Genomic DNA, 26,701 nt, shown 5'->3' on the forward strand with positions numbered 1-26,701 from the left:
GCGTGAAGCACACAGGTAAGCAGCTGGCCAGGATTCAACTCTTCACAACTGGAGGTTCTTACAGATGGAGCTGCTGCGATAGCACCACAGCAGCCCACAGCATCAGTCTGAAGGTCCGAAGGAAAAGCACCAGATGCTGGGCCTGACACCGGCGCCAGACGATCAGACACACCATGTTAATAGCTCTCAAAAGTGACCCGGACACAGAGTGCCAGTCACCCAGTGTGGCACCTCTATGTGAGTTGTCGGCCTACACCAGCAACAAACAGCTCTTTGAGACACCAGACCCGGGGCCTTTGATGCTCCTTTCAGGCATCAGTGATAGGTGTGGCCTACCGTTCGTTGGGAAACTCTTCTGCCTCTGCCTTTACAGGTCTGCTGCTTCTGTAACTCTTACCATCTAGCTTCCTGGAATAATACCGTCTTTCTCCTTTAGAGGCAAGCAACAGAGTGGAACCCCAAGGCGGTGCCTGCCCGGCCTAATATCCTCATTCAGGGTTCCCAGGATTGGTTGCGATCTGCCTGATTGGACCATTTAGGACCAATCACACCATATGGCACAGAATACTTGAGTTGATGAACACAATTGGTTCGTTTAACTCACACCTCATTGGTCCATTCTAGACCCAGGTGCCAACTATATAAAGGCTAACACCTGCTGACCATCAACCCCTGCCAGGCCCAGCCTTTTGTGCAACCATCCCGCAGCCTTCCGCTGCAGGTAGTACTGCGGGCAGCCAGTAGGAAATGCCTGCTTGACTTCAACACTCAACCAGCTGCTGCCTGCACAGGCAGAGAAAACTGCCTGCCTAATCTGCCCACCAGCCATTTAACTACTAGCGGGAGAAAGCCAGTCTTGTAACACAGCTCAAGCTGTGGGGACCCAGGTTTAAAATAATCTGGTCACAAGCGAATGATCAAATAATCAGAAGTCTTCTCTGATCTCTCTTCTCTTCATAACTAGGCAAGCACCGTATATTTTTATAACTCTACACATCTGCCTTTCTGAAATAATATATTAAAAATTCATGATTAAGCAAATAATGATTTTTTTTTTTGATGTGGGTGTTTCTTACCACATATTGAGCTCCTCAAAGAATCCCCACATTATCTTGCACATAATGGGAAGTCAGAATCAGTGTTTGGAATTAGTCTAACAATAATCATAATAAGTAGATGGCCCTTAATAGGCCCTCAATATATTGATAAATTCAAAATCTTTATCTTGCTTCACTTAGGAATTTTAACTTGTATTCTGTTCAGAAAATGAAAGACTTTTTATTGATTCATCATTTACAAAACGATGTACTTTTGGGAGAACAGCTTCAAACCTCAATACATTCATATTCTTCCCTCACCTGCCACTAAAGCACCAGGGCCGCTGCCTGTACTATCACCCTATCTCTCCCCTCTTATTACTCTATGGTAACCACCTTATTTTTTCAGGGTATAACAGTTATTTTTGTTTTGTTTTGCCAGTTTATTATCTTTGGTTACTCATGTTCCTCAAGTGAATGAAATCATTTAGTAATTGTCTTTCACTGTCTGACTTATTTCACTTAGCATAATCACCTCTAGTTCCTATCATATTTCTGCAAAAGATAGAATTTTATCTTTTTTAATAGTGAGTAGTATCCCATTGAGCATATATACAACAATTCCATTACCCAGTCATCTGTCAATGGGCATCTAGGTTGAGGTCATATCTTGGCTATTATGAATAATGCTGCTATGAACATGGGTATACATAATACTTTTCTTGTTAGTGTTTATGTGTTCTCTTGATAAAAACCTGTAAGTGGTGTTGCTGGATATACTGATTTTTATTTTTAGCTTCTACTGAGAAATCTGATAAAAGTCTTATCAAGGTAACTTTGTATGTTAAATGATTCTTTTCCCTAGCTGTCTTTAATATGTTTTACTTTATTATTAACTTTTATTAATTTAACAGTGGTGTGTATTGGAGTAGATCATTTTACATTCATCAATTTGGGTGTCATGACTGTTTTCAGATGTCAATGGTTATTTCTTATCTAGGGTTTGGGAATTTTTTTAAGTAGATTATGTGCTCTCTTCTCTTTTTCTTCGCCTTCTGGGATAGCAGCTATCCTTATGTTTCCTCATCTAATGGAGCCTAGTATTTCATAGGGAGTTTCTAAATCTTATTTCTCTCTCTTCTTTCACTTGAGTTATTTGCACATTTTTATCCTCTACTTCCCTGACTTTTTTCCCCTGCAAAATTAATGCTATCTTCTATGTATGCCAGGTTGTGTTCAATTCTTTCATTCTGTTCCTCATAGCCATACTTTCTACTTGCAAGAAATTCTTTACCAAAGAAATTGAAGGAGTCAATTTCTTTGGTAAAGAATTTCTTCTGCTCCTGAATGTCTCTCTGATACCCTGGACTTGCCTTTATGTGACTAAGAATCTCACAAGCCATTGATCTGTTTCATGATTGTTCTTCTAAATTCTACCTAGAAGCTTCTCCAATTTTGTGTCAAAAATTTTGCCTTTTTCTGCTGCTTTATCTTTTTCTTTCAGTAACTCCATCGATGTTTCCTGGGTTGACATTTTTCTTTGCATGTGTTTTGCCTTCCTTTTTCCACAGTAGGTGTCACTGTGGCTTTAGTTTTTGGATTCTTCTTGTTGATGTGGTGAAGTGTGAAGTGGGTGTTCAAACATGTCAATTAGACACAGTGGTCAGAGTCTTGCAGTGGGGAGGTCAGGATAAGGCTGGGAAACCTATGCCAACACGCCAATCTCTGTGACTTGCCAAACTCTTAATGTGCACCCCAAGCTGTTTGTCTCAGTCCCTTTCCCAGTATCACAGGACTCTGGGTTTCACGGTGGATTTCTAAGTCCTCACTTACCAGGTGTGTTTAGGGATGTAGCTCCACAGCCCCGCCTGGTAAAACAAGTCCAGCGTTCTGGGACTGATCATTCTGTCCAAGGGCTACTTGGCAAAAAGTTGATAATTCATGGCCATGGTAGAGGTCAGCAGTGTCAACGTGGGTGCAGCAGAGCATCTGCTCTCCCCCACTTTATTCCTCTACCCGGAACTTGTACTTCCATGGACACAGCAACCCCCCTCCCTATTCTATAACCTTAGGTTAAAAATGCATGGAGCAACGTAGTTATGGTGAGATTTCATGTGGGTAATAAATGATTTCTGATTGTGCCTGGTGTGAGGATTGCCAGCTATGACTCCTCCTCCATAATAGACTTTTATATAAAACAACATTGTTTTCTCTAGCAACTATTCAAGGAAACACAAGTCATTTAGGTAGTAAACTCAACAGAGTCTAGATACTTCCTTCCTTGAGTTAGCACTATTTTAATGTGAAATGCATGATTTTCAACACTAATATTGAAAAAAGAATATGGGGGAAAGTTTAGTAGAAACAGAAATATGCTTGGGAAAGAGGAATGAGAGTGGTTGGGAAGGATCTTTTTAGTTCAGTCTCATTGCTTGATTTGAATTTTACTTATTCTCTGAGCATATGACACAGGTGTCCTCTAAGAGTATATTTTCATCCATTTTGCATTATACACACTGCTGCTCCTCTCATTACCATAGATAATTGAGAACTAACATACATATTTAAAGATTTTTCTTAAAGTACTTTGAAGACTAATGATGAGATTAAACTATCTAGAAAATGTATTTATCTAATAACTCATTAAAAGTAGTCTTACCATGACCTTTCCATTGGCCTTTGTGTCATCAAACAAGAACTAGCATATTGCAAGGCTGTCTGGTTACTTGAGAAGTGCTAATTCCCAGGAGAACAAACTTGGAATTTACAGGGAATTAGAAATCTTTTGTTGTGCTAAATGGAGTGCATCATTAATTGCAATGAACCTTAAAAGGAAATGAAGCTGAATCAAGATTGAGTAATAAAGAAACTAGAAGTGTATGGCTTCTATCCTGAACAATTAATCAACAAAAAACTGGTGCCAGATTTTAGAACTACATGGGATAAAATAAATATTTGTAATTGGTTTTAGCTTTTTTGAACATACTTGTATTTATGTGTGTGTGTGTGTTTTTTTTAATCTTTATTTATTTATTTATATTTATACAAGCACTGGGTACAGTCAGAAGCGCGGGAGGGTGAGAGAATTCACCAGAGCCAGAGCGGGGAGCAGAACAGGCAGGACCAAAGTACACTGCTGAGGGGAGCAGCGGGCGGCAGGAGAGGTCTGCGCGCCATGTGGGACCCTCCTCCGGTGGCCGGGGAGCAGCCGGGGATCGAACCGGCACAGCAGAGGCCGCGGGCAGCCTCGCAACCCAGCGCCCAACCGCTGCGCCACGGGGGAGGCCCTATATGTGTGTTTTTATGTTTAAATTTATACATATATGTTAATTTAACTCACAGTCAGGACCTTTTCAAAATCAACAATTAAATCTCCTTAATGATTTTATTTTTGGTGTTTCAATGCTTTTCCACAACATACTTATGGATGGACAAAATAATTTTAGAATGTGTAATGTTTCTAACAAAACAAAGACAACTCAACTACCAATAATTACAAGGCAAACTTATAGAGGTCATTAGAGTATAGAAATACTTGAGAAATAAGACATAAAAGTAAAATTTTTCATTTTATATTGTTGGCAGAATAATTGCTGGCATAAAGTAGATGTTCAATACACAAATGATGAGTGAACGAATTATACAAATGGAAATTAAGTAGAATATTCCTATAAAATGTGAAGTAATAGGAAACTGAATCAAATTTAATTTTGTCACAGAATCAGCACTGATTACTAAAATCTCAAGAAAAAAATTACCTTGCATTGTTATAAGAAAAGTTCGGAAATTGAGGGTGTAGAGCATTAAGGTATATTATCTGATTCAAATTCAGATTCTGCTCTCTTAATTTGTTTATTCTGCATAAGGTACTTAGGGAAATAGAGTGTTTTTGTAGAGGGCAGGCAGATTTCATTTTAAACCCTATTTCCAGTTCTTCTGTTTGTGAATGTAGCCATATCTTTTAATCATTCTAAATCTCAGGCTCAATATCTCTCTAATGAGTACAGTACTTCCTCATAATCAACCCTTATAATAAAAAGAGCATGTTTTTAGATATAAATCCAAATTACAGATATTATTTTTACTAACCCTGACCTTATATATTTTTAATGGCAGCTTTGCCAAGATATAAATTTCTCCCTGTAACAGTGTACAATTCAGTAGGTTTTAATATATTCATAGAATTGTGCAACCATCAACACTATTTAATTTTCAGAACATTTTCATCAATCCCCAAAGATTCCAATACTAATTAGCAGACACTCCCATTTTCTCCCTTCTGCCAATCCCTAGAAAACACTAATATGATTTCTATCTCTAGGAAATTACCTATTTTTCCCATTTTTTCAATGAACGTCATAGTTTTCTAAATGCAAAATCATACCATATGCAAATGGTATGTTCAATAGAGGTGATGGGGCAGACATTCTCAACTTGTTCCTAATCTTAGGAGAAAAGCATTTTCAGTTTGTTGCCATTAAGTATTAGGCTAGCTTTGTTCTTTCATAGGTATTTTGTATCATGTTGAAGAAGTTCTCTGTCCCTAGTATGTTGAGTAAAACTATCATGAAAGAGTGTTCAGTATTGTTAGATGTTTTCTGTATTTAGTAAGTTGATCTTTGCAAAGAATTAACTTTAAATTCAAAATTTCCCTAATACTTATTTCTATTTCATATATTTCCTCTCTAAACTTTATAAATACCTTCTTTTTTTGATGATGGGTTTAGCTTGGTACTTTTCCTAATTTCTTAAATGAAAATGAATTTTTAGATGTTTAGCTTTTCTTCCTTCTTTAAATAGTTGTGAACAGTTGCAAATACCACCCATCCCATTCAATTTTTGACATTAAGTTCCTTTTTGTCATATTCTTTTTTCTTATTGTCACTTTTCCCTGTAACTTTATATTGTCCATAGTTTTGATAACTTCTAGTCCCTCTACTTCTATAATGTCTCAACTTTTATAAAGATCCAGTCTAAATTTGAAAATGTATGCTGTAATCTGTATAGGGGTTATTTCTCTATAATACAGAGTCATATCACATACTGTTTCCTCTACTTTGAATGATTTTATCTCAATTTTCCTTACTGATGAATAAGCATACATTACAATTCTCGCTGATGATTTTTTTTTTGCTGATGATTTTTTAATTCTCTCATCAGTTTATAACAGACTGATCTATTTACACTTTTTTCCCACTTCTCAACAAGAATGTAAGCTCTCTGAAGTCAAGAACAAAGTCTCTTTTGCTAAAATTAGATACACTGTCTAGTACAGTGGCTGACAAAAATAGTCACTTAACAAATTATATCTACTCAGTGAAAGAACATTGAAGTTAGAGCCTAGAGCCCTCGGTTTTCCCAGGTCCTGCTATTTGCACCTCAGTGTCCTCCCATATCCATGACTGTTGATACTATATTTGCCCCGAGATATCAGAACTCTACATATTTTTATCATCAAAATGGTAATTTTAATTCCCCTCTCATAACCATTAGCTGGTCTTATATTCTAAAATTTGTTTTAGAAAGGGGAAGAGGAATGATTTTTTCAGGTCAAAAGAATCAGTTATGTGGTAAAGGATATAAGTGGGCTTTTAGTGATGAATTTAATGTAATATAAACACATGCTGATTTTTAATACTGTACACCTGAAATATATATGATATTGTAATGCAATGCATGTTCAATAACTATGTTAGATCATAAAGTGAAAACAAAATTAAAATAGGGCCTCTCCTGGAGGCGCAGTGGTTGAGCAATGGGCTGCGAAGCTGTCCACAGCCTCTGCAGCACCCATTCGATCTCTGGCCACCTGGGAGGGTCCCACATGGAGAGCAGACCTCTCCTGCTGCGCCCCGCTGCTCCCCTCAGCAGTGTATTTCCTCGGTCTGCCTGTTCTATTCCCCGCTCCGGCTCTGGTGAATTCTCTCACCCTCCCTTGCTTCTGACTGTACCCAGTGCTTGTATAAATAAATAGATAAATCTCAAAAATAAATAAATAAAAAAATGAATTTAAATACCTTCTAGCAATATTTTCAACTGAAAAATATAAACTGTTTGAAATATTGAACAGATGGGTTTTCATGGCTTTCCCAATCTTATTTCTACATAATTATATTCACCCGAACTCTTTGCTTTATTACAAGTCTTCCTGGCATCTTTTCTGCACATCTGTATGTTGACAGTGTGCACTGTACCCATTTTTCCCCATTATTGATATGTGTCTAGTTTCAGGTCTTTATCACTTGCCTTCCAGATACGTTCCATTACATTCCATTCTCTGACTCATTAATTGACATTTACATCATTCCCAGTGGCATTTTTTAAAAAAGAAAATATTAATAGAAGCCAGTTTTTAGCTCTGCTATTTTGTTATTAGTTGCCATCAGATTAAAATTAAAACTTCTTTTAATGCTATTAGCAGGTCACCATAACATTTTTCCAAACTACTTTTTCATTCTTATCTCCCATGAAATTAGTTCATATATTAAACATAGTTTCAGCACAGTTTCTTGGAAATTTATTTTTAACAAAACATACTCTTACACTTTGACTAACACTATTCATCTAGCATGAACTTCCTTTTTTCTTTGTAGAATACAATAACTTTCAATGAATTATTGCTTGATTTATCATGTTTTAAAGTGTATCTTTCTTACACCTTACCAGAGATGTGTTCCAGAGGCTGTTACAATTTAAGGGGTCGAGGAGTGCTGGAATATTCTACTTCCAAATCACTAGGCTTTGGCTCATTGTTACTAACTTTCTTTTGTGGGTACATTCACAAAGTAATTTGCACATTATAAACATTGAATAAGAGTTTATTAAATTAATTAATTAAAGAATGAAGGCAAGTCCTGCTATGCAAAATAGATTAACTAGCAGGGAGATTTGGGAATGTCTATTATTAGGTAAGTAGACAGTCACACTAAAAAGCACATACTTCAGTATAGCTAAGGTAAAGGAAGTTTGAAAATAAATTTCAGAGTCACAGATGATCTGACTCCTCTTCTGATCAACCAGGACTGAAGAGATCTTTCACACTTGCCTCACAGCTCTTGACCATTTATGTATATTTCATTGTTCACAGAATACATTCCAAATGGTGAATATCTCTTTATATTTCCTAGAATAGGGAAACACATATGAATTTGGGATTCAAACAAAAATATGTTTAAATCATAATTCTCTCATCTCTAGAACAGGATGCTAATACAACGTAAATAAAGAAGAAAGCCAAAAAAATAAAAAAATCATTCAATTTAGTAAGAAATTCACCAAGGTTCTACAAGTCTTGCCACACTACAGTATTTTTAAGGAACAAAGTCAAAATTTATATCCAAGTTTCTCTGACTGGCAAAGTTTCACACTTTCTATGAAAGCCATTTTTCCTGTTCAAAGAAGAGAATTAGAAACAACTTTTCAAATCTATAATATCTTTATAAAGGAAGCATGTTGTGAGAATTAAGTTATTTTTAAAATTCCATGAAGAAGCTTTCAGTGTCACTTTTTAGAGGTATCTATTACACAGAAATGAATCATTACTCTTATTATCCAATTGAATCTTACTGGAATAATTGTATTTCTATGGAGTTCAGTACAATTTCTTACTAGCTAATTTTCACAGTTCTGACATTCCTTGGAGACTAAATGATTATTTCCGAATTGATCATAAATTTACAGCTGGAGGTAAATCTCTACAATCGACACATCAGGTAACCCAGCTTTTTAAATTCATAATAGTTACTCCTTGTTACTCTTTGGAGGACTAAAAACAAAAGAAAAGATCACAGAACTGACATGATCACAGTGCATAACAGTTTTCTTGACATTGAGCAAAGTATGACTTTTAAGTGAAAGTTCAGAAGCTGAAGCAGGTAACCTCTATGGTTTTTCTATTCCAGTTTATATTATTTCTGCATACAAAGATATTTAATAAAAAAGTACCTCCTAAGAAGGTGCTACAATTTCCAGTACCAGCATGTATTTATTGTTGACCTATAATTAGCGTTATAGACTATTTTCTTTATTGTGTTGTGACTAGCTGTGCTTCTATGTTGCATTTCTTACAAAAATATATAATCAACATTCTCCATGCAAACAAAATTTTCAGAAATAAAGCTTTAAACTAAGAAATGGCAGTTTTCTAGATTTTTAAAGGAAATATTTCAATTCTAATATATATCCAACTTAATATTAAAAGCTTGATTTAAAAAATTCTATCATTTAGTATTATAATCACTTATAAAATGTCAGAAGTCTCATTTCTTACTATCAGAAGACAATTCTTTTTATTATTGAGATATAGTTGACAAATAATATTGCATTAGTTTAAGATGTACAATGAAATGATTTAATAAAGACATTCTGCAAAATGATTGCTACAATAAATTCAGTTAATGAGATGGCCCTATAACACTGCACAAATATGAACAATGAATTGCTGTGGCACCTATTGTGTACTTATTGACACATATTTGTAGTGTTCATGTTTTAAGGACCAGTGGAAGACCTTTCAACTTGGCTAAAATTTTCAAGTCTTCTAGAGAAAAGAATTGTAAACTCTTTGTCTTACTTTATGTAATTTATTTTAAATTATACAAATAGAAAAGTGCTGAAGATCAAAAACAAAGTAGATTTGAAATTCAAAAAGATTTTCTTCTACCATCTTACTCTACCCAAAGGCTGCCTCCAATTTTTAACAATTAATTTTGCTTCTACGTGTAATATGCATGGATAAATGGTTTCAAATGATTTTTTTAATTTTTATCATCTATGTATATTGTATGTTGTCCTCTTATAATAGTATGTAATAATTTATTCAGTTATGTCACATCTCACTGTTCATTTTCCTCCCAACATAATTAATATTGCATGTTCTTACACTGATAATCTTACACTGTAATAGCAAACATTTCTTTTGCTAATAAATATATACACTGCTCCTAGAATTTTAATTTTATTAAAAATATCTTATACATATTTCTTTTTATTTGAGAAATTAAGTGCATGTTGACTACTAAGCAAAAGTTTAGCTGTTAATCTATAAAAACCTGATTTGTATTTAGCTTAAGTTCACTATTAATAATGTGATTTTGATAGAGGAAATGTTTATATTTGAAAGTTGGCTGAATATTTGTTGATGTACTTTGTGATATAGAAAAAATCTAATTGGTGATAAACTTACTTTTAAGTATTTATTTCTATATAACTCATCTTATCTTTTCCTATTTTTTTCCTTTAGTCATTCTGTCTCCTGAATCATTTTCTTTTCTTCTAGTTTTGTTTTTATTAATGTCCTTAGTGTGTTAAGCTAAGGTAAAAAAAATGTATGCAAAGACAAAGAAAATGGTGAATTAAGCAATAGGAGGAAATGTTTACTCTGAAAGAAGGCATTAAGTTATTTCTGCTTTTAAAGATGAGGAAATACAACTTCACTATTATTATTTCAGAAAAATAATGGATCAAGGAAATATAATTTCTATAAGTATAAATAAATATTGCATTTTTCTATAGTCTGCATGATAATACTAGAGAGCAGCCAACTGATAACAAAATAATACTTAAAAATTTAAAATGAAAAGCTACTATTTCAACCACTATTTTTCTCTCACCTAGTGTCTGACTTTTTTCATCTCATCCAGAGATGATTATCTTTTCAGTTACTAATACTATATGCAACTTCATTTTCAATTTAAAATGTCCCATGAAGGGTCTCCCCAGTGGCACAGCAGGTTGAGCACAGTGCTATGAGGCTGCCTGCAGCCTCTGCAGCGAGGGTTCGATTCTCGGACAGCAAGGGAGATACCCACATGGCACAGCAGACCTCTCCTGTCTCTCCTGCTGCTCCCCTCAGCAGTGCTTTCAGTCTGTCTACCTGTTCTGCTCCCCACTCTGTCTCTGCTAAATCCTCTTACTTCCCATACCTCTGGCCTGTACCCCAGCTCTTGTATAAATTAAAAAAAAATCTTAAAACAATAAAATGTCCCAGGTAATGTGTGATATTTAATGTATTTGGAAGGCATATTATTTTCTACTGCAAGGGTAACTTTAGAGTTCTCTGTGAACTTCTTTATGACAACTAATATTTTAGTTCTGTGAAAGTTAAAGTTATCATTAAAAATTCTCTGCATTTGCCAACAGAAATAATACTTTTGATATAGAGTAGAAGAGCTTCTGTCCAATTTAGTATAATCTTCCTCTTTCTTATCCTAAAATTCTAATAATTTGCTAAACAGGACATCAGTTGATTGCTGCTTGTTTTTCTCCCAAAGCAAATTTCCCATCTCATCCATGAATAATGAAAAAGCAAAACAAATAATCCAACAATTTTAAAGATTTCCAATGGATTATGATTGATCTCAAGTATATAGGCGTATTAGGATTTTAATATGTGAATATTCAATTCAGAGGAAAAAATGAAAACCTAGTAGATTTAAGCCAGAACACACTTTATAGGAACTTTCGAGGAATACATGAGCAGTAACAAGAAGGAGTATACTGCAATTATTTAATTTGTTTTTTAAAACTATGTCCTTGGTGGGCCTCCCTGGTTGCTCAGGAAGTTGATCGCAGTGCTGTGAAGCTGTCGACAGCCTCTGCAGTGTGGGTTCGATCCCTGCCAACCAGGGAGATAATCACATGGTGTGGCAGACCTCTGCTGTCTCACCCTCTGCTCCCCTCAGCAAAGTATTTCAGTCAGTCTGCCTGTTCTGTTCCCCACTCTGTCTCTGGTGAATCCTCTCACCCCCCCACACATCTGGCCTGTACCCCAATTCTTGTATGCATAAATAAATACATCTTAAAAAAATAAATAAAAAATAAAATATCTACAAGGCAGATAACCCAAAGATAAGCAGGAAGGATAAAAGAACTCAGAGATTGATATTCTAGGGATCAGGATTCTATGGAGATAAGTGGGAATATTACAGTCTTGAACAAGTATTATGAAAGGAGATAGAATAGATGGAATATTTAATGATTTGATAGTATTAGGAAAGGTGTGAATGTTATCTCATTGTGGTTTTGATGCATTTCCCTGATAAGTGATAACTGGGATTTTTTTTTTTTTTTAATGTGGCAATGACTGTCATGTCCAATTAATAGATGGGCTGTTTCTTGGTTTTGTTTTTGGTTTTTGTTTGCTTTTTTCTTTTTCCCAGTCTCTTCTTTTAAACTCCAAATTCTAAATCAGTATCTCTAATGATAAATTTGTCTTCGATAGTCATATTCAGAAGTGTTGGTAAAAAACAATATATTTAGAACTGCACATACAGCTCTAAATGGTACCCATTCTAACCATACACAAACACTTGCCTTATTATATAGTTACATACATGCACAATTTATGTCTCCATTTAGCAATAAACGTTCTAAAAAGGATTTCATCCTGTCTTCCAAAGGTATCAAGCATGTTTGGCACCAGAAGGCTTTGCTTGTTTTACAAGGGAATTAAATATCTAAACTGCTAAAGGAGCTATGATAGAGATGCAGATTTAATGCATTGCTACAGAAAAAAAAAAAAAAAAAAACACAACTAGAAAAAAGGGAGCCCCAATCAGCCAGCAGTAATTGTCCAGCCTATTTGTTTCAAAATCTAGTTTGCAAGAAGCAAGCAGAGATACAGAGGTACAAAATACTGTAAACATCTGGGGGTTTTGTTCCTTTGGCTTGGTTTTAGGCACTTCTGTTCTTTTAGCAAAATCATGTTTAACCATAAACTTTCCTTTTTGCCTAAATTCAACTTACTTTTTGTCACCTTCAATGAAAGACCTCTGAATAATACATTTTTAATGCAATAAAAATCACCTTCTCCTTATTTTACAAGATAATTTCTAAAGTGGAATCATAGTAGTCAGTCATACAGAAGGAAATCTTGCCATTTGCACCATGTAAGGGAATTTGAGGGCATTATTTTAAGCGAAAAATTTCAGAGAAAGAAAAATACTGTGTAATCTCACTTATACATGGAATCTAAACAAAAAATAGCAAACTGGTAAAGAGAAAGATTGATTGTTGCCAGAGGTTGGGGGTGAGAGGTTTCAGTTATAAAATAAATAAATGTCATGGAGATAACAATGTACAACATGGTGACTATAGTTAATGATATTGTATTGTGTATTTGAAAGCTGCTAAGAGAGTAGATCTTAAATGTTCTCCACAAGAAAAATAAATTTATAACTGTGTGGTGATGGATGTTAATTAGATTTATTGTTGTGAGCATTTTACAATGTGCACAAATATAAAGTCACTATGTCATACACCTGAAACAAATGCTATATGTTAATTGTATTTCAATAAAAAAGTAATTATAAAGTTATCAAAACAAAAACATACTGTGATTTTGGCAAAAATGCACATTAGCAAATAAAATGTAATAGAAACATCAAAAACACATACTATGATTTTTTAAAAAAAACTGCAGTATAGAAGAGTTGCATTGGAGATTAGTGGGTAAAAGAAGAACTATCTAAAATTTGATGGCAGACAGTTGCCTATCTGGAAAAAGAACTGACACTTTTTTTTAACTCCAATAAAATACATGAAAATCTATTTCAGATAAGTTACAAACACAAAGGTAAAAAAATCAAGATATGAAAAGTTTTAGAAAGCCAAATATGAAAATATCCAAAGGACTTAAGTCCAGAAACTGCAGTAGAAAGGAAAACATTAACAAACTATGCATAAATTTATAAACTATGCTTAGTCCAATGATTCCTTACAAAAATGAAATAAGCTGCATTCTTAGAAAATATATTTTCTTAGAAAAGATCAGAAAATATACTCTGCCCCATTATTTTAAAAGAAAAACAAACAAAAATTAACCTGAGAATATATTCTACTCCCACAGACTGACAAAAATTAAAAGACAACTGATAGGCAAGGAAATGGAGCAAAGGTTTTTTTTACACTCTTCAGGTGGGGAATGTAAACTAATGCAACCTCATTGGAAAATAATTTGGCTGTGTGTAATATAATCGCCTTCAATATGTGCACAATCTATGTCCCAGCAATTCTGTTCCTATGTAAACCCATCTAATATATTGTACATTCAAGAGAGGTTGTTGAAGTATATTCACAGCACTATTCCTTCTAATATCAAGAAACTTGAATGAATCCAAAAGCTACAGCTATGAAATATATGAATAATTTTATATTAAGAAAAGCAGGATGATAAAAATGGTAAACTATGGATGCATGAATGAATCTCAAAAGCAAGCCAAAAAAGGATTTATATGTTATGATTCCTTTTTATTTTTTCTTTACCATGCTATATACTTTCCAGTGTGGCATGATATATACTCATTTTGTTGATGGTTTCATTGTTGTACCAAAGCTTTTTAATATGACCTGGTACCAATAGTTTAATTTTCATTTTTATTGCTTTGCTTTGGAGTTAAATAAAATCACAATCTAATCTATAAACTATAAACTTAGTTTCATTTTCCTGGATACTTCTTGATACATCTTGGTCTTCTTCAATTTCATATAAAATCTGTAATCAATTATTCATATTACTAAGCACCCCCAACGAAAGTGTTTTCCAATCTTGACTGCAATTGCATTTATTTAAAACTGAATTTATTAAGAACTGATATTAAGTATACTGTCTTCCTATTAATGAACAGGATATTTTTTCTATTAATATTTTTATTTTTTTGATTAATATGTACCAGTTCCTATTAAGATGTTTCATGTTTTAGTGTTATTTATCCCTGTCTTATTTTTAGTTGCAATTTAAATTTAAAATTTATATTGGAATTGATACTTGTGTGTGTGTGCCTCCCCAACTTTTTTCATTGCTTCTGCATCCATAGAAAAAAAAGCAACCTAAATACAAGACTGAAAAACAATGCATACTTCTGAGGCATGTCTGAATGAAGGTGTATCCATTAGACCACACTTCATCATTAATTTTTAGCAATTCACAACAGAAATGTAGCACAGGACTCACAAGTCTCTCCATCAGGGAATGACTAGTCCTTTTTCTCCTACTTTCTCATATCACTGCTCTCCTTATACTCAATGACTCTTCATACTCAATGACTACACCTTCAACAATCGTTGAACCACCAAGTAAAGGCAGACTGAAAGCTTCCTATTCAGAATGGCAGAGGAAGAAAAGAATAGAAATATCATGGGGCTCTTAAAATATTAGAGCTGTCATATTGGCCAACAAAGCCTACATTCAAATGTCTTTTGTGTGAAAAAATAAAATTGTGACTATTTTTAATTCCTTTGTTTCATTTCAAACAAAATTGTTAATTCTTAGATGAACAGATTATAATTGTAATAACTTCTACACTTACTTAAAAACATCTTTAACTATGACAAACGTCAGGATAAAAACATGGAAGAAATAGTTTACTATTAAAATAAAAATGTTATTTCCAAATAAAAATTAACAGGCATTTTTTCTAAAATAATTTTATAGATGAAACTGATTTAATTTAGAAAAAGTACCATTATGTGCTATAAATGAATAGCACATAATGAGTTGTTTTCCATGGTATTTCAACAACTAATAAGATGCCCCCTATGTTTTTATTATTGTTACAATATAAATATATTGAATTTAAAATACTAAAAATTAAGTTGAAGCATCACATATTTTACTCCTCTTAAGGAAAAACACATTTGTTATCAGTCAGGAGCAAGGAAACATTTTCTTTGTCAAGAGACACTTGCCATTTTAAAGCTGTACAATATGAAACATCATTATAAAATGAAGCATTCAAGTTTTGATGATCTGTTTCCTCTCTATTGACAACTAAGAAAGGGTAAAGTTGTGCAGCTGCTACATTCCCATGATGCTTGTACTTTTACCTTCATACAAACTAGGCAAACTATTCCTTTTGGTATGCATAAGCTCAGAAGACAGGCACATAATAAAGTTCCTGAAACATTCTTTGATTTTTTTTTTTTTTTTATAGAATCTCCTCTCCCTCATGCTCACTGGTGTAAGGAAAAAAGAATAAGTGGATGATTCATGAGGGTTAAGCTTTGCCAGCTGATACTTTTTACTAGCTGCAGATGGAGCAGTTTCTTTTTAAAAGCAAAGTTCAAGTCTTCATGCAAACAACAATTAGAAAAGTTAATGAGTCTCATTTTATTTAAACAATTTTAGTTCAGCTGTGGGTAAGCTCAACCATTGACTATGTTATGTGACAACTATATTTAATTAAATGTTGGTTTCACAAGTGGGCAACTGAATAAACTCAGTTTCCAAGCATTAAATTTGTTTATACAGATCTTTTATTCATCACATTTCTTATCACCTTCTGGCTTTCCTGTTGTTTTCTATATTTATTACTTTCCTAGATCATCCCTCACTGCATTCATTAACTCAAGAAATATGTACTGCATGCCTGTTATGTGCTAAGCATGGTGCTGAGACTCAGAAACACAAATTTACCATAGAGTGTTCAGTGATATAAATTTGAAAATCAGCATGCGAATCAATGCTATTAGATGTATACAAAGTGTATATGTGAGTAAGTCAAGATTTTCATAGTGTCATCACAATATAGTTCATAGGTATATATAAGAATACTATTAGATAATTTAGGATGCTCCTGAAACTTTGAGAAATAAATCTGCTCTTTAATCATTAAGAAAAATGTATTACAAACACAAATTTATGGGAAGGCATAAAGAAATGAAAATGGTGTAATCTAATGATTTGTTCAAAGTTCTATATAATTCAAACTTCGCTTTCATTAAATTATACCTCTTTTATAGTATCTCTTGGTATAATACAAATAACTATAACTATATATATACATGCACATATGTGTGTATTAACATACAAGCACTTATAGGATATGGTAGGAGGTCACTTTATTATTAAAAAAATTTAAAGAAACCAACCAACCTCAGTTGTTCTTGCCTTGGGTTTGTAATCATGGGAATAGGCCTTTATTTCTACCATCTTATTTATACTGCTTCCCCAAATCCCTGATTTTTTGTTGCTAGAATTGTTATCTAACATATGACCTGCCTATAATCCTGGGACTTCTCCATCAGTTGTCATAGTCCAACCAATTCCCATGCTGTCTCACCTTGTCTTGAGTACAGTGCATCTTTAATCTGTTAGTCTGCCAGATTATAATATGCTTCAGGCATATAAGCACTACTACATGTGCCTATCCCAATTCTGAATGATTTTTCCCTTGCATACTACTGAATTCATCTTAAATGCTAACTTTATTTCTTGGTTCTCATTCAATGTGAGTCCTGGTCTACCTTTTGATCTTTGCATTGGTGATTCTAGATCAACTCATTCTCTTCAGAACTGTTCTCTTGCTCAGAGGTTGAAAAGGGGAATTGTTTCTGGTATCTGCCAACAACTCATGTCAGGTAGAAACACATTTGTGGATTAGCAAAAACACAGAGGTCATTCTTTTGAGTTATGGGGAACCAAGCATGCATATTTATTTAATGTAAATCAATACTTACTAAAAACCTATTATGTTCAAGACACTTTACTAAGTGTCTGTTATGTTCAATAATAGACCTGTATTCATTGGATTTATCTCAATTCATTCTCCCTTTGGAAGATAATTACTTTTGAGATCAATTTTCAAGATTTATAGAATGCAGAGATGTTAATCTAACCAACTACCTAGGATATATCTGCCTACCAAATAGAATTAGCATGATATCTGGCTTTTGCACTTTAAAAGCTATAAAAATTTCAAATAAAGTTGCCACTAGTGAAATGTTTTAAAATAACTTATAATTTTTAATATTTCTGATGACTTTGCTCTGTAATCCCATACAGACAATTATATAAATAATGTATATAAATAATGTATTATATAAATAATGTATAGAATAAAAATTCTTTATTACAACTATTTCTAACAGTTAAGTAAATGGTTCATAATAATAAAGCATTGAGGATTGGAGATAGAGATGAGGAAGTTAAGAGGAAAATCTTTATTTTTAAATTTGTAGTAACTGAATATTTTTAATGGTTTAATATATATATATTTAATGGTTTACTATATTATTTAACAATGACATATTGTAATCTAAATGAAACCAAGCAGAATTTTCATAATAATCCTTTCTTTCCATACATAAGGAATTGATATCCATTAACGTATTTGAAAATAAAAGTTACAAAAAGAAATATTAAAGGCATAACCCTATCAACTATTGTTCCAACTTTTTCTCTCCTTCCCCTTTTTTTGCTTATAAATAATAGCGAAACTTTCTATGACTTTTGTTCTGTATTCATCACTATTTATCCTTTGTTCTTTACCATCAACAACAAAGCCATATTTTTTATTCATTCTGTGTATAAGTCATCAAAGAGCTTAGGGTGACTTTGTATTTCATAACTTTGAGAGTTAAATGACAATTCTAGTAAATACTTTATAAAAATCTAAAATTATATAATTCAACTTATATAATCATCTTATGCAGGACAAGAGGGCTAATTTATTGCCAAAGGAAAAAAGCATCCAACAGCTTCTTTCTCTTCTCCCATTTTCTTTCTAACATTATTCCTTATTTTGGCTATTATTTTCTTAAAGATTTATTTTTATTTATTTATACATGCAGAACTTGTGGTGTAAGCCAGAGGTGCAGGGGTGTGAGAGGATTCACCATAGACAGAGTGGAGAGCAGAACAGGCAGATTTACTGAAATACACTGCTGAGGGGAGCAGCAAGCAAGACAGGAGAGGTCTATGTGCCATGTGGGTTAGCTCCTTGGGCAGGAATCGAACTCATGCCACAGTGACTGGCAACAGTTTCATAGCACTGAGACTTTAACCCCTGCGCAACCAGGGCAGCCTGGCTATTATTTGTTTTAAGCAACATTGTTCATTATTTTCCATACTACTCCCAAGCCATATGTCAATCTAAATCTTAAGAATGAGATTTCATTTGGCCTGAGATCAATCATGACCACGCCTTTTCTTCAGCTTCACTGGAAGGCATAGACCTACCCCAATTCTTTTATAATTTTAACAATTATTAGAAATTACATCATATTTGCAACCCCAAACTTTTTCTCTATATTCCCAACTTAATAAATTATTCCTGTGGTTGTAAACTTAATGCACTGAAATTTAATTTGTTTTTAAATGTATTAATATATTCAATCAACAAACTTTCAGACTTCTATGCCTGAAACTATGTGCTATGGTTACTCTGATAAATTAAAGAGATAAAGTTTTCTTTCCTAAAGCTTATAATCAAAGCAGAGAGGTAGACTGCAATCAAGCAAATATACAAGATGCTACAGATTGTGGTAAGTGTAATTACCAGAAATGAAATGAATATACTCAGGCATGTGCGAAGAGAGATTGGTGAGAGTGAAAAAAATCCAAGGGGAAGGAAAAAAAAAAATAAAATGAAGATCTTGGGAGTTAGTAAATAGCTTGGAGGCTTAAAAGCCCTGAAATAAGAATAATGTCACAGGCATAAATAAGTGGAAAAGTGGGAGAGAAGGTGAGTTTGAGAAGTTAGCAAAGTCTGGATTAAAAGTGCCTAGAAGATTCTAATAAGAAAACTACTTTATTAATTACAATGGGAAATCCTTGAAGAATTATGTAGAGGAATATCTCTCTGTCTCTGTCTTTCTCTTTTCATTCACCTGTTTCTTGTCTTTGATTATCCAACAGATATTGAGTCTGTGACCTTTAGGCTCAGACTGTGCCAGGCCATATGAAATACATAGCCAACCAGTCACAGTGTTCTGTCCTTGGGAAACTGTCAGAAGTTGGCTCACCTGATCATTTAGGAGAATACTTCTATTGATATTGTTGGGGAGGAAAATCTTCCTTTATTCTCCTAGGCCCTTACTGTTGGAAAATAATTGAATTGGCACAACACAAGACAGATTCACAGGAGAAAAAGACCAATTTAATTTTATGAGTATGGAGGTAATACGTGAATTTGAGACAGAGCAACACATTTCAATACTTTTCAGACAAAGAACTTTTCGAAACATTTTGATGTGGACAACTATAATGAGCTAAGCAAAGCTTATTTATATAGAGGAAAAGAAGTCCTTAAAACTTTGTAGTGATAAACTATTCCTTCCCTCCTTGCACGGCTTTCACATTGGACACAAGCTTTTAGGAGAAAAAGGGTGTCTGAGAGAAATTCCTGCATCAGCTGTTTCTCAAGCAACTTCTATTCAAAATAATAAATATGCCACTTTGGCCACTTTGAGGATGCCAACAATATTTATCATTAGGATTCTACTCAAATTGATGACAGAGTCCTTAAAGACAAGACAGCTTAAATTAAAAAATATTTCTTATAACATGATGAATCTCACTTTCTTTAGATAACTGATTTTGTTGGTTTGTGGAGAGGAAGAGTCTGAAAATAATAAGACATACACATAAGTGAGTCTCCCCTTGATATTTGAAGTCTCAAGCCATGGGAAAATGGTATGTTCTTAGAAGAAGGAAAAAATATGAGATGTGAAGATAGCCCAACTGTACACCCTATGGAGAATTTTTTCTATTTTTGCACCTGAAAAATGACTCAGTCCCCTATTAGCTGAGGTAAATTGTGTCCCAAAAGCTAAATTATCTGCAAAGTCATTTCACCTTGGTAAGAGAGGGAATTATTAATTTGAGATAAATCTTTAGCTTTAGGCAGGAAAACAAAAGGATTAATATTCAATCCATCCTTTAGGAAATAAGGAAAGGTAATTAAAACAAAAAAGAATGAAAAATATTATAAATCTACGTTGGAAATCACATGCACACACACACACACACAAAATAAATTCAGTGAAAAGAGAATTGGCAAAAATTACACTTGAAATTTCCTATTCAAACAATGAAAACATTCTTGTTAACCAAAGACTTGCATCAGCACCCAAGACACAATCTTGAAAATAAGCAGAATCCCTGTAGAGTAAAAAGCAACTAGAGAACTGATTTTATTTAAGCTTTAATTAAAGCCACAATCATTAAAACTATGAATCAGATTGTTTCTCCTAGTCCTGGAGAATGAATGAAACTGAGTCTCACTAGGATTCTGAATTTCACAGCCAGGCTAATTGTAAGAAAAACTACATTAAGTCATCCAGAGAAATTAGGATGGTCACTATAATCAGAGAGAATATGCACATGGAAATACAGGATGCTAAATGTTCTTTTCTAATTATAACATTCTAGATTGCAATCTTTCTTCTTTTCTTTGGCCTACTTCAATTAATTTTGTTTCCAAAGATGATAACTATATAGCCTCTGTATTCATTTTACTAAGCTTTTCATCTATAATAGGTTTAACCTTTATGGTTTTGAGAGGAAAGAACATTTCTTAAAGGTTATAACAAAGGATGAAAAATTAATATGAAGAACCATAAGAACACTGAATAAAAGGTAAACAAAAATCACTGATAAATGAACATTTTACTTTTGTCCAAAAGTAAAACCAGGGCTCATTTGTGATGGATTCATGCCTACCTAAGTTACAGGTCTTCCTGAGTGACTTCTCATTTCATCCCCAATTTACTCATTTCAGATTCCAGACTACTTTTTTTTTTTAAGATTTATTTATTTTATACAAGAACTGGGGTACAGGCCAGATGTGTGGGAGGGTGAAAGGATTCACCAGAAACAGAGCAGGGGACAGAACAGGGAGACTGATGAAATACACTGCTGAGGGGAGCAGCGGGCAAGACAGGAGAGGTCTGCTGTGCCATGTGGGACGCTTGCCAGCCAGCCGGAATCAAACCAGCGTCTTGCAGAGGCTGTGGACAGCTTCACAGAGCAGCACTCAACTGCCTGCTCCACCAGGGGAGGCCCTGGAACACTTTCTTGTTTGTTAATTCAACTATCTGTTATCACTTAACATGTATGGTCATTGTTACATATTTATCGTAAAACCACTATATTCAAGTAGTGTTTTGTCTTTCAAATTTTTATTATGAAATTATGAAAACCATAATTTTGATCTAAAACATTCTCTTCACTTTTTTATATCTACTAGTTAAAACAATTTCCTACTAATCTAGCAAAAGTCTTCTGCTTTTATATATATACACACACATACACACACACACACACACACACACACACATACAAGTATAGCAGCTGAAAGGCTTACCACATATTAGCAACACAGGCGATATTTCCAAATGCATTAGGGAACTTCTGGACTTTTTCTTTATATATTATTTATTTATTTATTTTCCTTATGTCATTATAATCCCCATAGTTCTCCCACCAGTGTTATCACCTGTGCACCATCACCATATTCCTATGTGTTCATCCCTCCCTGCTTTGCAATGCCTCCCACAAAGGCTGTATGCTTCAATTCTATGGTAGGAGTCTTAAATATGTTATTCACTACTTTAAATTAGTTTTCTTTTGTTTCTCCATTTATTCCTTACGTTATGCATGTCAGTCACCTTAGTTAGCAAAGAGTAATACCAGTTCCTACATATTCCTTCCAAGTATCTTTTATAATGCTTAATATTTTATATTCCTTTAAAATATTTTATTTATTTATGCATATAAAAACTGGGGTGTAGGTGGCCAGAGGTGCAGGAGGGTGAGAGGATTCACCAGAGACAGAGTGGGAAGCAGAACAAGCAGATTTACTGAAATACACTGGTGAGGTGAGAGCAGGTAAGACAGGAGAGGTCTGCTGCTCATGGGTCAGCTCCCTGGCGGGGAGGGTGGGGGGGTCAGCATCAGACTCAAGCTGCAGTGGCTGGCAATAGCTTGATAGCCCTGAGACTTTAAACCCTGCACCACCATGACTGCAATTGTATAAAATAAACAATGTCAATCAGGTTTTTTAGAAAATAGAACACTTTCCTTTATATTTTTAATAGTTACTTTAAAATAATGTTCAGTTTAAAAAAGTCATAATTTTGATATCCTATATTATTAATAGAATTACTTTATAATCTTTAAAAGCAGTCTTTATCAGCTTCTTAATATTTCATAATTATAATTGAATTTATTCTTAACCTGTATTAAGACTACCCCTGAGATTTGTAGACAAATATTGAATGGGTAAAAAAAATAGACAGCCATTTGTTATTCAGTGGATATTTTATAATGAGGTGGTAGTCATAAAAAAATTATACATTTGCATTATTTATATCTATCTGTTGTCAGGTATCTATTTTCAAAGAACTTTATGGCAGAACTCTACTATAATCATATAATAAACAATAATTGTAGTGACCTATTTCAAAAGCAAAATTATCCCATAATTAAAATTTAACTGCTATTTGAGATAAGTACTCATTAGCACAATGTGAATAGTTAATATCTTTACATTTTTGCATCTTAATTTGATTCCATGGTTTCTCTTTATAAAGAATACAATTTATAATGACTTCATCTGTGCAATTCTCTTTCATGCAACTTGTTATAGTAAAACACATTTTTTTTTAAAATGGAAAGAGGACCACTGTGAATTAATGAAAAACCTATTTTATGAAACATTTGGATCATCTTATTTTTATCTAGGATGCATATGCAAATTCAGAGCATGTAAGATAACTTAATCAAATGCTAGTGATTTACTAAATCATTAAAGTCTTCCTTGTTTCCATAAATACTTCATAAGTAACTAGTCAATCTTTATTTTTTTTAAGATTTATTTATTTATTTATTCATTTATACAAGCACTGGGTACAGTCAGAAGCACAGGAGGGTGAGAGAATTCACCAGAGCCAGAACGGGGAGCAGAACAGGCAGACTGACGAAATACACTGCTGAGGGAAGCAGAGGGCAACAGGAGAGGTCTGCGCGCCATGTGGGACCCTCGCCTGGGAGCCGGGATCAAACCGGCGCTGCAGAGGCTGCGGGCAGCTTTGCAGCCCAGAACTCAACCGCTGCGCTACGGGGAAGCCCACTAGTCAATCTTTAAAATCTAAATAGCATTTAATATTTTTTCCTAAGTAAGAAAATAGTCCTTATCTGTTTTTTGCCTACAATATTAACGTATTTTGTATATGTAATATTCAGAGACAGTTTATATATAACTAAACATAGTTTTATGGAATCTTTCCAGGGGAGAAAAAACATTCACCAACCCACCAAATCTCCTGTAATATCAGTAGCTTAATAAAACCTTTTTATATTTGTAAAACAAATTCCATTTCTAAGTGTATTAAAGAGCCTTACATACTCTTTCATATTATAGCAGAAAATAGCTGCTATTCTGAATCAAGACAAAATTTTGAAGATTTTTCAGTATTAACTGAAAAGTTTGCAAAATACCACGCTGAACACCATTTCTTTCCTTTTTTTTTTTTTAAAGATTTATTTATTCATGCATAGAAGAACCGGGATACAGTCCAGATGTGTAGAAGTGTGAGAGGATTCACCAGAGACAAAACAGGAAACAGAACAGGCAGACTGACTGACATACACTACTGAGGGGAGCAGCAGGCGAGGCAGGAGAGGTCTGTTGTGCCATGTGGCTATTTCCCTGGTTGGCCCGGATGAAACCTACACTGCAGAGCCTGCGAAAATGTTCACAGCACTGAGTTCAAATTCCTGCACCACCAGGGAGGCCCCCTGAACACCATTTCTATCTTATATAGTATAATTTAAATAATTTGTAGCAATTCTGTTTAGAAAATGTCTACACTGTGTGACCCCATGGTGGGGATAATCTTTTATATTCAATAAATACTCTAGTTATAGTGTTTATCCTGAGCACATTGACTCAGGGAATCAAATTCAATATAGGTAATTTGAATTAAGGATGCCATCAAGAGGCTATTTTGATAGTTGTGTTTTTTTGTTGTTGTTCTTAGAAGAATATGAATATCAAAGAAACTCAGAGTTTCTGCTCTTGATGCTAGAAAATGCAAAATTTGGTAACTCAGTGATATGGCCATTATGCTGTTACTAAACCATAAAAAAATATTTGAAATTTATTTTGCTAAGAGCTATAATAATCATAACAATGTATAAGAAAAGAGAAGAGAGTATTAAACTATTTTATTTGGAAAGGCTTCAAAAAATAAATGACATTTGAACTAGGTCTTCAAACATGAGTAGATTTTGGCATAGTAAAGTGTAATTTGGTTGGCAAGTAAAATAGGATAGAATAGAGTGTGAAAGTAGAATATTAGTGTAGTCGAGCTAGATTGTAATAGGAATCACATTAGTTAAAGTGCTTTTGACTGCTAGAGACAGATGTCACATATTTTCTCAATAAGTAAAAGATCTGCAACAGGATGTTCCAACGTTGGTTTAGTGACTCAATGGTGTAATCAAAGATCCATACCTTGCCATCTGTTCACTCTGCCATCTTGAGGGTGTTGATGTCTCTGCTGATAGTTGCATCAGCTGAAGCTTCAGATGCTTATTAATAGTCAGAAATGAAGTAGACAGTGATAATAAAAGCTTTCCTTTTTGTGTGCTCCTCATTTTAATATAAGGACTACATTTTGCTCTAGTTAGGAAGATGAACTTTTGAGCTGAAAGTTTTGGGTTTTAATACAAAATTTTGTTCTTACACAAAATATGGTGTTTACTTTCAAAATTTAGATTTATAAAAATGCTACGTAAAAATTTGTGAAGATGGCATCTTGAGCTTCCGATCTAAAAAAAATGTTATCACATCTTTTCTAGATTTGAATTTTTAGAGGTAAACTTAATATAGCATATATACATGTTGATTCTTTTTTAAAAAATATTTATTTTTGCATAGAAGAACTAGGGTGTAGATCAGAGGTGTGTGTGGGGGGGGGTTGAACGGATTCACCAGAGATAGAATGAGGAGCAGAACAGGCAGATCTACTGAAATACACTGCTAAGGGGAGCAGATGGTAAGACAGGAGAAGTTTGCTGTGCCATATGTGGGTTAGCAACCTGGCCAGGGATTGAACTCAGGTCAAGGTGGTGATAGCACTGAGACTGAAACTCTATGCCACCAGGTAGGTCCCATGTTGATTCTTAACAATGTATACTTGAAACTTACATAATGTTACAAATGCATACTCCTTCAATTAAAACAATAAAAATGCATTTTAAAAACTTTATCAATCAAATAAAATTTTTCATTAAGAAAATTGGAATCTAAAGGTATAGAATGATGGGTTTAAATGCCACTAAACTGAAGTATTTAAATTTCTTTAATCCCTGTTTTTAGCTCCAAATTTTTAAAAAGATTTATTTATTTATGCATAGAAAAACTGGGGTACAGGCTAGATATGTGGGGGATGAGAGAATTAACCAGAGAGAGTGGGGAGCAGAACAGGTAGATCTACTGAGATACACTGCTGAGGGGAGCAGCAGGTGAAACAGGAGAGGTCTGCTGCACCATGTGGTTTGCTCCCTGGCTGCTGGGGATTGAACTCACGCTGCAGTGGCTGCTGATAGCTTGACAGCTCTGTCCTTAATCCCTGCACCACCTGGGAGGCCCTACTCCACTTTTTAACTAATTTTATTCCATATTTTGGGGTGGTGGGGTCACTCTTGGTAGATTGAGCTTATTATGTCAGCCTCAAAGTACCTCTGGTGCATCAAACTACATAATTTTCTTAGATTAAACAACTCCATTCCAATAGTTTGGGTAGTTTATAACAGAGGTAGGAAATGGAATGTACAGAAGATGATGATTAATAGAAAGCCTGAAAGACATAACATGAATAGTCTTTAGTGCTTGTATGGAATATGTAATTTGTTTGGTGGCGGAGGGAAAAGAAACACA

General features: G+C 34.0%; 1 long non-coding RNA gene across 1 annotated transcript in view; it reads right to left on the reverse strand.

Annotated features, from left to right (window-relative positions):
• Positions 1 to 8,122: 8,122 nt before the first annotated feature.
• Positions 8,123 to 26,701, reverse strand: part of LOC129145292 (uncharacterized) — a 107,995-nt gene continuing 89,416 nt past the window's right edge. Inside the window, exon 3 of the long non-coding RNA XR_008550619.1 lies at positions 8,123 to 8,160. This is a non-coding gene — a long non-coding RNA (uncharacterized LOC129145292). The remainder of the gene's footprint in view (positions 8,161 to 26,701) is intronic.

The sequence above is a fragment of the Talpa occidentalis genome, unplaced genomic scaffold, assembly GCF_014898055.3.
Source record: "Talpa occidentalis isolate TD23 unplaced genomic scaffold, MPIMG_talOcc4v2.1, whole genome shotgun sequence".
Taxonomy (NCBI): domain Eukaryota; kingdom Metazoa; phylum Chordata; class Mammalia; order Eulipotyphla; family Talpidae; genus Talpa; species Talpa occidentalis.